This window comes from Brienomyrus brachyistius, unplaced genomic scaffold, assembly GCF_023856365.1.
Source record: "Brienomyrus brachyistius isolate T26 unplaced genomic scaffold, BBRACH_0.4 scaffold76, whole genome shotgun sequence".
NCBI classification, from domain to species: Eukaryota; Metazoa; Chordata; class Actinopteri; order Osteoglossiformes; family Mormyridae; genus Brienomyrus; species Brienomyrus brachyistius.
In genome coordinates, this window is record NW_026042351.1 from 572,363 (window position 1) to 581,263 (window position 8,901).

At 37.9% G+C, this 8,901-nt stretch overlaps 1 long non-coding RNA gene across 1 annotated transcript; it reads left to right on the top strand.

Annotated features, from left to right (window-relative positions):
- The first annotated feature begins 1,148 nt into the window (after positions 1-1,148).
- LOC125726801 (uncharacterized) lies at positions 1,149-3,949 on the top strand. Its single transcript, XR_007388404.1, has 3 exons — positions 1,149-1,470; positions 2,824-2,935; positions 3,035-3,949. It is a non-coding gene; the product is annotated as an uncharacterized LOC125726801 (long non-coding RNA).
- The last annotated feature ends 4,952 nt before the right edge of the window (positions 3,950-8,901 follow it).

The following is an 8,901-nucleotide window of genomic DNA, read 5'->3' on the forward strand; positions in this document are numbered from 1 at the left end:
GCAGATATGTGTTTTTTCCTTGACAGTGATGGTTTAAATCTTTTTCTTCTATTTTTTGTCAATTCATTCAATCTTTAATGCAGAACAATATATTTGATGAGTGTCAATTGATTGTGGCAGTTGATTTCAACTATTTGATGTCTATGTCTTTATAGGTGTCAGAGTGTGTGACATGCCAGGCCAGTCAGAATGTAATAAAACAACAAGTGCAATATACACCCATAAAGGTAAGTATAGTTTGTTCTTTTAACATATAGTTCTCAAACTAGAATAGATGCACCACCACAACAGTCAAAGTTGCTCATTAATGAAATATACTGTATGTATACTATGATATATTCCATTCATTTGGATAAGCCAAATGTTTACATTTTTAGTTTAGTTTAGCTTTTCTGAATGTTCTGAATGCAACACTAGATGTGCCAGAGAAATATGAACTCTAATCTGAGAGCCTCACGTCATCAAATATGACATTAAATTTCCATCTGATTTTACTAGCACCCGGAACAACATGATGGTAAAGTTAGGATACAGCCAGTGTTTAACTACTGACATTTGTGAACATAACCAAGCATTCCACCACCACAGACAATAATCGCATTCCGTTATTTGTTATATAATTTTACTCTTCTTTTTAAGGTCACGGAACCATTTGAGCTGGTGGGGATAGACCTGATAGGGCAATTGATGACAACAATACAGGACCATAAATATATGGATGGATGGATATGTGTCCTTGTGGATTATTTTACCAAGTGGTCACAAGCCTACCCGCTAAAATCCAAATGTGCAGAGGAAGTCACCACAAGCATTTTGAAATTCGTTTATCAGTTTGGGGCTCCGAAAAGAATCCTGACTAAACAAGGAAGGGAATTCGTCAATGCGGTAAACTGGATTGATCAAATAAGTGACTTTAATGGACAGAGAATATGATACTTAAATTGCAAACATATTCCTTATTATACTGTCTGTACACTTTTTTAGCTTTATTACATATTAATCTTTATTAACAGATCAACAAGCGAGTCTGCACAAAACTTTCAACTGAACGAAGTTTATGCTCTCCTTATCATCCGCAAACCAATGGCTTGGTGGAGTGGATGAATGGGACAATCCAAAGGTTGGGAAAATGCATCTTACTAGTTTTTACCTTTGTGACTTCAAGTGTTGTTTATGAGTAACATGAATTGTCATTATTAAGGTATTCCAAAATATTTTCAGGAAGCATTGGTTTCAAACATTAGCTGATATTTTTTGCTTTTGATTTAGCAAATACTCTTTCTGGTTTTGCCAAATACTTTTTCAGAACTCTAAGCAAATTAGTGGGTGAGAGACCAGATACGTGGGACGTATATCTGGATGCAATTATGTTTGGATTGCGCACAAAAAAACAAACCACAACTAAGTTCTCACCGTACTTCCTCATGTTTGGAGGCCCGCTACCCTTCTGAGGTGCCAGAACAACACCAGGTTAGGCTATAAATGTTAATACATTTTCAATTCATTATAATTAATTATTTGTCACATAGCTCAGTTGTTTTATTTTTCTATTGTTCCTGAATAGGTCTAGTGTATCACAGTCAAAATGATGCAATTGAAAGATCCCATATATATATATATATATATATACACATATATCTTGAAAGTATTTTCATAACATACACTTTTTTTTTTCTCGACTGCCTATTTATGGTGGGTGTCACGGGATACGGTCGGGCGAAGCGGGCAGAGCGAGCAAGGAGCAGGCAGGCAAGCAGGATACGGGAAAACGGGGGTTTATTAGGAGCAATCCGGGGCAGGGAATACAGGACGGCAACAGACATTAATGACGGACGAGGACCACAGGTAAGACCAGGACTTAAAACAGGACAAGACTAATCAAAGTAATCAGATACAGCGGGGTACAATCAGGGAAATACACGTGGGAAGGCAGGGGGCGTGGCACACACGAGGAGCGGACGAGCCGGGCATGACAGTGGGCATATTATAAATATATATATTTTTTTTCTGCAAAATACCTGCACTCTGAACACTAGTTCATATAATTCTGTGAAAAAGTTAGACTTCATTTGGTTCCCATACAAATACTGTATTAGTGCCATAAGTAATATAATTTGTTTTTATGTCAGGGGTGGTCAACTCCTGAAAAGCCTGGAGGCCAGATTCCTACATACATTGGAGGCTTCTTTGCTCAGACAAAGAACCTGATTCAACTCACCAGTTACTTACCTAATTTATTAGATGTATCAGAGCTGGGAAATCAGCAAAATGGGCTGCACTCAAGGACCAGAGTTCTCCACCCCTGACTCATATAAGTATTTTTACTAATTATGCAGCATAAGAGGGCAGAGGGAACATTTCCTCTCTCACCAGCATTGGTAGTGATACATTTGGAACTAATTTTTTGTTCTTTGTCTGTCTCCTTATTCTCTCTACTTGAAGGTGATGCCTAAACAACTTAAACAGAAGATGAAGTTAGAAGCATAAAAATTAACCGACAGGTTAAAAATGAGCACAATTTGGACATTATATCTAGTATTTCAAATGTCATTTCTAATATGACCATGAACCTGAAAATAATTGACCTTTCATAAATGACATATATGCTGTACTTCTCATCACTAATAAAGTTATTTAAATATCACTTCTCAAAAATGAAAACTCCAAATAATGTAAATACATTATGTATAGACAACTAAAAATTTGATGTAGATTGACTGAATTGTTATGGTTTTCATATGTACCGGTAAATATTTGCTTTAAATGTATAGAATTGCTTTATAGAGATGGGGTGTATCGAACACAAAGTTTAATATTTCACAGGTCATCAATGGTTATTTAACAGTTTTGGTGAGAAAGTACAACAGCAGAAATGCAGGCTGTGCCACTTTGATTGACAACTATACAATGAGTAACATCTGGATCACGGCTAAAGGTTTGTAGTTGGATTGCTGTGTACAATTTATTGTATTGTAGGTACATTTTTACTATTCAAATTTTCTAATGTTAAGTACTTTGTTTATACGTTTTTCAGATCAGTCCCATGGATTCTAATATAATTGTAGGCATCGTCAATGACAATCAACACTGGATGTTAACAGTGAGTTGCTCATGACCCATCAAAGGTTTTAGATACTGTTTAAACCTCAGATAAACGTCATTCAACTGTTAAACTCTCTTTAGAAACGTTGGAAAATGGAGATGAGATGTTTATAGCAGAAGGAATATGTGCTTCTGAAATTCTGTAGAGGATGGTGCATTCTGTAGAGGACAGTGCATTCTGTAGAGGATGGTGCATTCTGTAGAGGACGGTGCATTCTGTAGAGGACGGTGCATTCTGTAGATGACGGTGCATTCTGTAGAGGATGGTGCATTCTGTAGATGACGGTGCATTCTGTAGAGGACGGTGCATTCTGTAGAGGACGGTGCATTCTGTAGAGGATGGTGCATTCTGTAGAGGACGGTACATTCTGTAGAGGATGGTGCATTCTGTAGAGGATGGTGCATTCTGTAGAGGACGGTGCATTCTGTAGAGGACGGTACATTCTGTAGAGGACGGTACATTCTGTAGAGGATGGTGCATTCTGTAGAGGACGGTGCATTCTGTAGAGGATGGTGCATTCTGTAGAGGACGGTACATTCTGTAGAGGATGGTGCATTCTGTAGAGGACGGTGCATTCTGTAGAGGACGGTGCATTCTGTAGAGGACGGTGCATTCTGTAGAGGACGGTACATTCTGTAGAGGACGGTGCATTCTGTAGAGGACGGTGCATTCTGTAGAGGACGGTACATTCTGTAGAGGATGGTGCATTCTGTAGAGGATGGTACATTCTGTAGAGGACGGTGCATTCTGTAGAGGACGGTGCATTCTGTAGAGGACGGTGCATTCTGTAGAGGATGGTACATTCTGTAGAGGACGGTGCATTCTGTAGAGGATGGTACATTCTGTAGAGGATGGTACATTCTGTAGCCTTTGCTTTCTCTCCCTTCCCCTGGGCATTATACGTTTTACCAAAACTCTTTCAAATGCTCAAGGATTGCTTGATACCATCAGAATCTTCCTGATTTGATTGCCTTCAAAATTCACTGTTACATGTCTTTATTACATATATAACTTAATAAAACTTGTTTGGGTTGAAAGTGTTACTTAGGTATAAAGTAAAGCAGCATTCTTGGTGTTTCTTACGCAGGTCATGTACCCACATGAGAAACGGCCCCTTTATTTGGATCCTTTGGGAGAGTCTCCAGTTAAAATGAGGAAATGCTTAGAATCGACAAGGTACTTTCTGCTGTAACATTTTCTCCATAATAATAATTATTATTATTCATGTAATAACATATGATAAAATCGACTGATCTAAATTTGCTGTTCAAGGGCATTCCTGCTCAGCAAAGGCTGCAGTCTTCCTAGGTGGACCTGCAGTACCCTCCCTCACAAACTTCAGAAAGGCAGCACATCCTGTGGAGTCTTGGCTTTGAAAGTAAGTATTGAATAGTTGTTTCCATGGGCACTTTGTACCAAAATGGTACTTGACGTTGGAGTACTTAAGTGTTTGTACTAAAACACCAGATCTTGTCCTGAAAGTCTGATTTGAATAAAATCTTTTCCAGTTTGCTGAGAGCATTTTGAAAGGGGAGGACATTAATATTAGTACTGACCAAAAGGCAGCTGAGAAGCTGAGGCTGGTTATTGCCATGACTCTCATCCGAGAATCTGGTACGTGATCAGCGTGACTCTTCTTCTGAACTGTGTTCCTTATTAAAAGGACAGTATAAAACCCCGTACCTGTTATGTACAGGATGCTTAACCTTACACCACATTTGTTTGTATATGTTATTGATGTATTTACTAAACTGAAGTGTTTGCTTTCTTTACAGACAGTCTCAGCAACCTCTGCCATTTTTGTGGGTTGAAGGAGTCTGGCAAACTATGGGTAATTTCTACAATATTGCAATACATTAGTGATAACCGTACTTATAAGTTTCATTTCTTTGATAATAATATAGTAAAACAAAAGGTATTGCTTTTCTTTTCATGGGTGTGGATTGAGTATTCAGGGGTCATAGTAGCTGCTGGTTCTAGCTCTAGGAGCAGAGCGCTAACTTGACGTATGTGTCTAGTGTTTTTCATTATTATTAGCAAATTTCTGCTTCTGTTTTGTGTAATGGTGTATACATTTATCAAGTTGGTGGCTGCCTTTTTAAACCATAAGCAATACTGAGTGGATCTGGGCATTTATAAAGCATCTCACTGTGCTCTTTCCTCCTAGATTTGCTGAATCATTTATTTTTATTGTTTTTTTTCCCTTTTGGAGAGAAACTTTGTCTTTCAGTCAAAAATGTACAGGCAAATGGATTTAACTTAATCAGTCAGGCTGCTGTTTGGATGAAAAGGGTGTTTTGCTAGATAACACAGATAAGAAATTCACTGTTTCTCAAGTGAGTGCAAGTGAGTTTCCAGCTGTAACCTGCACAAGTAATTTGATGAAACACTGGACACTGACTCCAACAGGAGTCACTGGGAGAGTATTTACCTGTCAGATAGTCAGTGAGGATATGAGGGCAGATGGTGAACCAGCTGGTATTGGTGTTTGCACAATGTTTACAGCTATAAGTTGAGCAGTTATATCAACGGCCTGTCATCCTTATTCTGCTCATCTGTTTTTTCTATATACTGATGTTTTAGGACATCAACTGCTATTATATGTAGACAGCAATCTTCCCTGAATTTCCTATTATGATTACATTAATTGCTATGAATATTAAATGTGAAAAGTGTAAACTATACTACACTGGAAACACTCTCCCTTCCCTGTAGATCTGCTGTGATGTTTGCAGCAGATGGTACCACCATGACTGCGTGCAGAATCCTCCTGTTGATCAGGACTATATTTGTCCAGCATGCACATAAGGAATTGTCAGTTTATTAGTTTTGTGTTTCATGTAGGATTATTTATTTATTTATTTGACAATGTGACTAATTTTACTTATTTATTTGCTTATTGCTTTTATTTGAATCATATTGCCTTACTTGTTTGTTTTCTAATATTATTACTATCCATAATAATCAGTTCGTTTTTGATGTTAAGCCTTTAGTTTGTAGTCATTGTTCGAATTGTTAATTGTATTATTAAAGTTATTAAAGTTTCTATGCCTTCACAAATAATTTACCTATTGAATCTCAGATGATATCTATAGGAAAACTTTAATGTTGAAATGAATAATTACAACTAGAACGTTAAGTTCCTACATTATATCCCATTTCATGCCCACTTGACATCAGCAAGGTCTGTTTCATAATCTCTGTAGGTACAGTGCATTATATGTGTTGCCATGAGACAACATATTCATTTTTTGGCATTCAAGATCATTGGCGTTCAAACTGTAATTTTAACTACAAATCATGATGCAAACTTGGTACCAAAACATACATGGCAGGTTGTTACATTCCGTGCGTGGATGGGGGGTGAGGAAGCAACTCCAGGAGCCAGGAATCTAAATAGGCAGATTTATTTAGGGGGGGACGAAAAGGATCGGGGAGACAGCAACAAACATCAATGACAGATATCGGGAAACTGACTTGAACGTTGACTTGAATTGTTTGACTGTACAATTTTTTAAAAAGTTCTGTAAAATACCTTAAATGATAATACTCTAAATATCAATCAGGTAAAATAATTTTTATAATATATAAAATGTTTGTAAATATAAAATTTATCTTTAATACGATTTTGAATTGTAACATTATTTTTTTTTGCTTCAGTTACTGGTGTAATCTGTAACATGATAAATACATGAGTATATGTATTAAAATACAGTTTTAAATATGCAGTTTACAGTTCATGGAAACAAAGTAAGCTGTTATACATTAAACAGTACTGCTGTAATTTTACAGCAGAATTTATACTGTGGCGTTGGTGAGCCAATTGCCGGCTGGCCTATTTGCATGTGTCCCAGCATGCCGCACTGTCATGCTGAGAATGGCCGCTGTCTATGTCATGCATGTAGTTCATGTTGCAGGTTCCATGCGTTACGAATAAAAGAGCTTTAACCAGACTGCATTTCTGACACGGCATCATGGCAGGAAACAACAGATATTGCAATGCAGTAGAAAACCTCCACCTGTACGTTTTATGGTTTTTAACTGCTAGTTTTACAAAAAAAAAAAAAAAACATAATACTTTAATCTGAAAATATTTGGAAAGATATGGATTCAAACAGTTTATTATACAGAATAATATGTACCTTATCACATTAAATGGCACTACTGTAGTAGTACCATATATGTTGAGTATACTTTGATAGAGAATGTGAAGCACCAGGGGGAACTTCAGTAGTGGCAAAGGCCAAAATTATAAACAAAGAGGGTGAACACTGGGTCGGGATGATTTTGGAGGCCAAAAAGCTTCCTTTTTTGAATCTTACTGTTATCCCCTCTATTCCCTTTACTACCCAAAGAGTTTTATGTGCTTTTTATGGAAGCTTGTCACAAAAATAAGGTATAATACGGGTCAAGTTCAAGGAGACTTTGCCTCCGCATGCGGTGCTCATGTCGCCTGTTTCCTCTACCTCCGCTTCAAGGGACTTTCATTTCAAGAGAGTATGGGGTTCTACTCTGATGATGTAAAGAAAGACTATGCTTTAGTGTCCAAGTCTATTAAGAAATATTCAGCGTGTATTACCCGTGTTAATGTTAAACTTTCAAAGCTACAAAAGGCATCCCAGATACCACACATATGTTGAAATGACATTGATTCCATATTAAAAAACATTGATCTTCAATGTTCATTTAGCATTGATCTTGCTCGTTGAGAAGGCCGTCTATCCAACGTTGAAAAGTCAACCATTTGCGATAAGGATTCAACGTTGTTTCAACACTTGTTTCACAACTTCTTCATTCATTGATTTAATGTTGAATTAGTGTATGTCAAATCAATATTGGGTTATAATTGCTTCACAAGTGAATTAATGCTGAAATTATGTTATATCCAGCAGGGCTTTCTAAAGCTAAATAAAAAATAGCATGTACAGATATTCAAATTGAATTTATTATTAATTTATTATTGAATTTATTATTCACATTATATATGTCGCGATCTGGGGCGGGCGCTGGGAAGCGCACAGGCGGTTAAGCTGGCAAGGAACAGGCGAGCAGGCGAACTCGGGGAAAATGAGGATTTACTCAAACGGGAACGGGACAATGGAAGGTACACAGGCACTGACATCTACTAACATCAATGACAGACACTGAACTCTGGTAAGACATGGACTCAAATAGACAGGACTGATTGAAAATAATCAGACACAGCTGGGTACGATCAGGGAAGCACACGTGGATAATCAGGGGGGTGTGGCACACATGAGGAACGTACGAGCCGGGCGTGACAATATATACATTCACAGAAAAATAGCACAATGGTGGTAATTTTATAGTAATTTGATAACAATCACAAAAACATTGAAGTGCAAATTGACCCCCCCCAAGCGGCCCACACCCACTTCTGTTCATTTTCTCTTTGCACCTCCCTGACGTTCTGCTGCATATCGGAGCCATTTCGTCACAGCATCACTGAAGATATGATGGTTCACTTTCTTGTAGTGGTGCTGTAGAGCTTCTGATATTGAAGAGAAAATAAGCTGTCATTAAAGATTTAACAGAGCTAAAGATTTACAGTTAAATGATCAACAGTACATAGCTGAATTGTTTGATCCAGTTACTAAAATGGATCAGCGTCTCCCTTTCAATTTGTATTTAAAGGACAAAATCACCATCCATCCATCCATCCATCCATCATCTCCCGCTTAATCCGGAGTCGGGTCGCGGGGGCAGCAGCCTCAGCAGGGAGACCCAGACTCCCCTCTCCCCGGCCACTTCGTCCAGCTCCTCTGGGGGGACCCTGA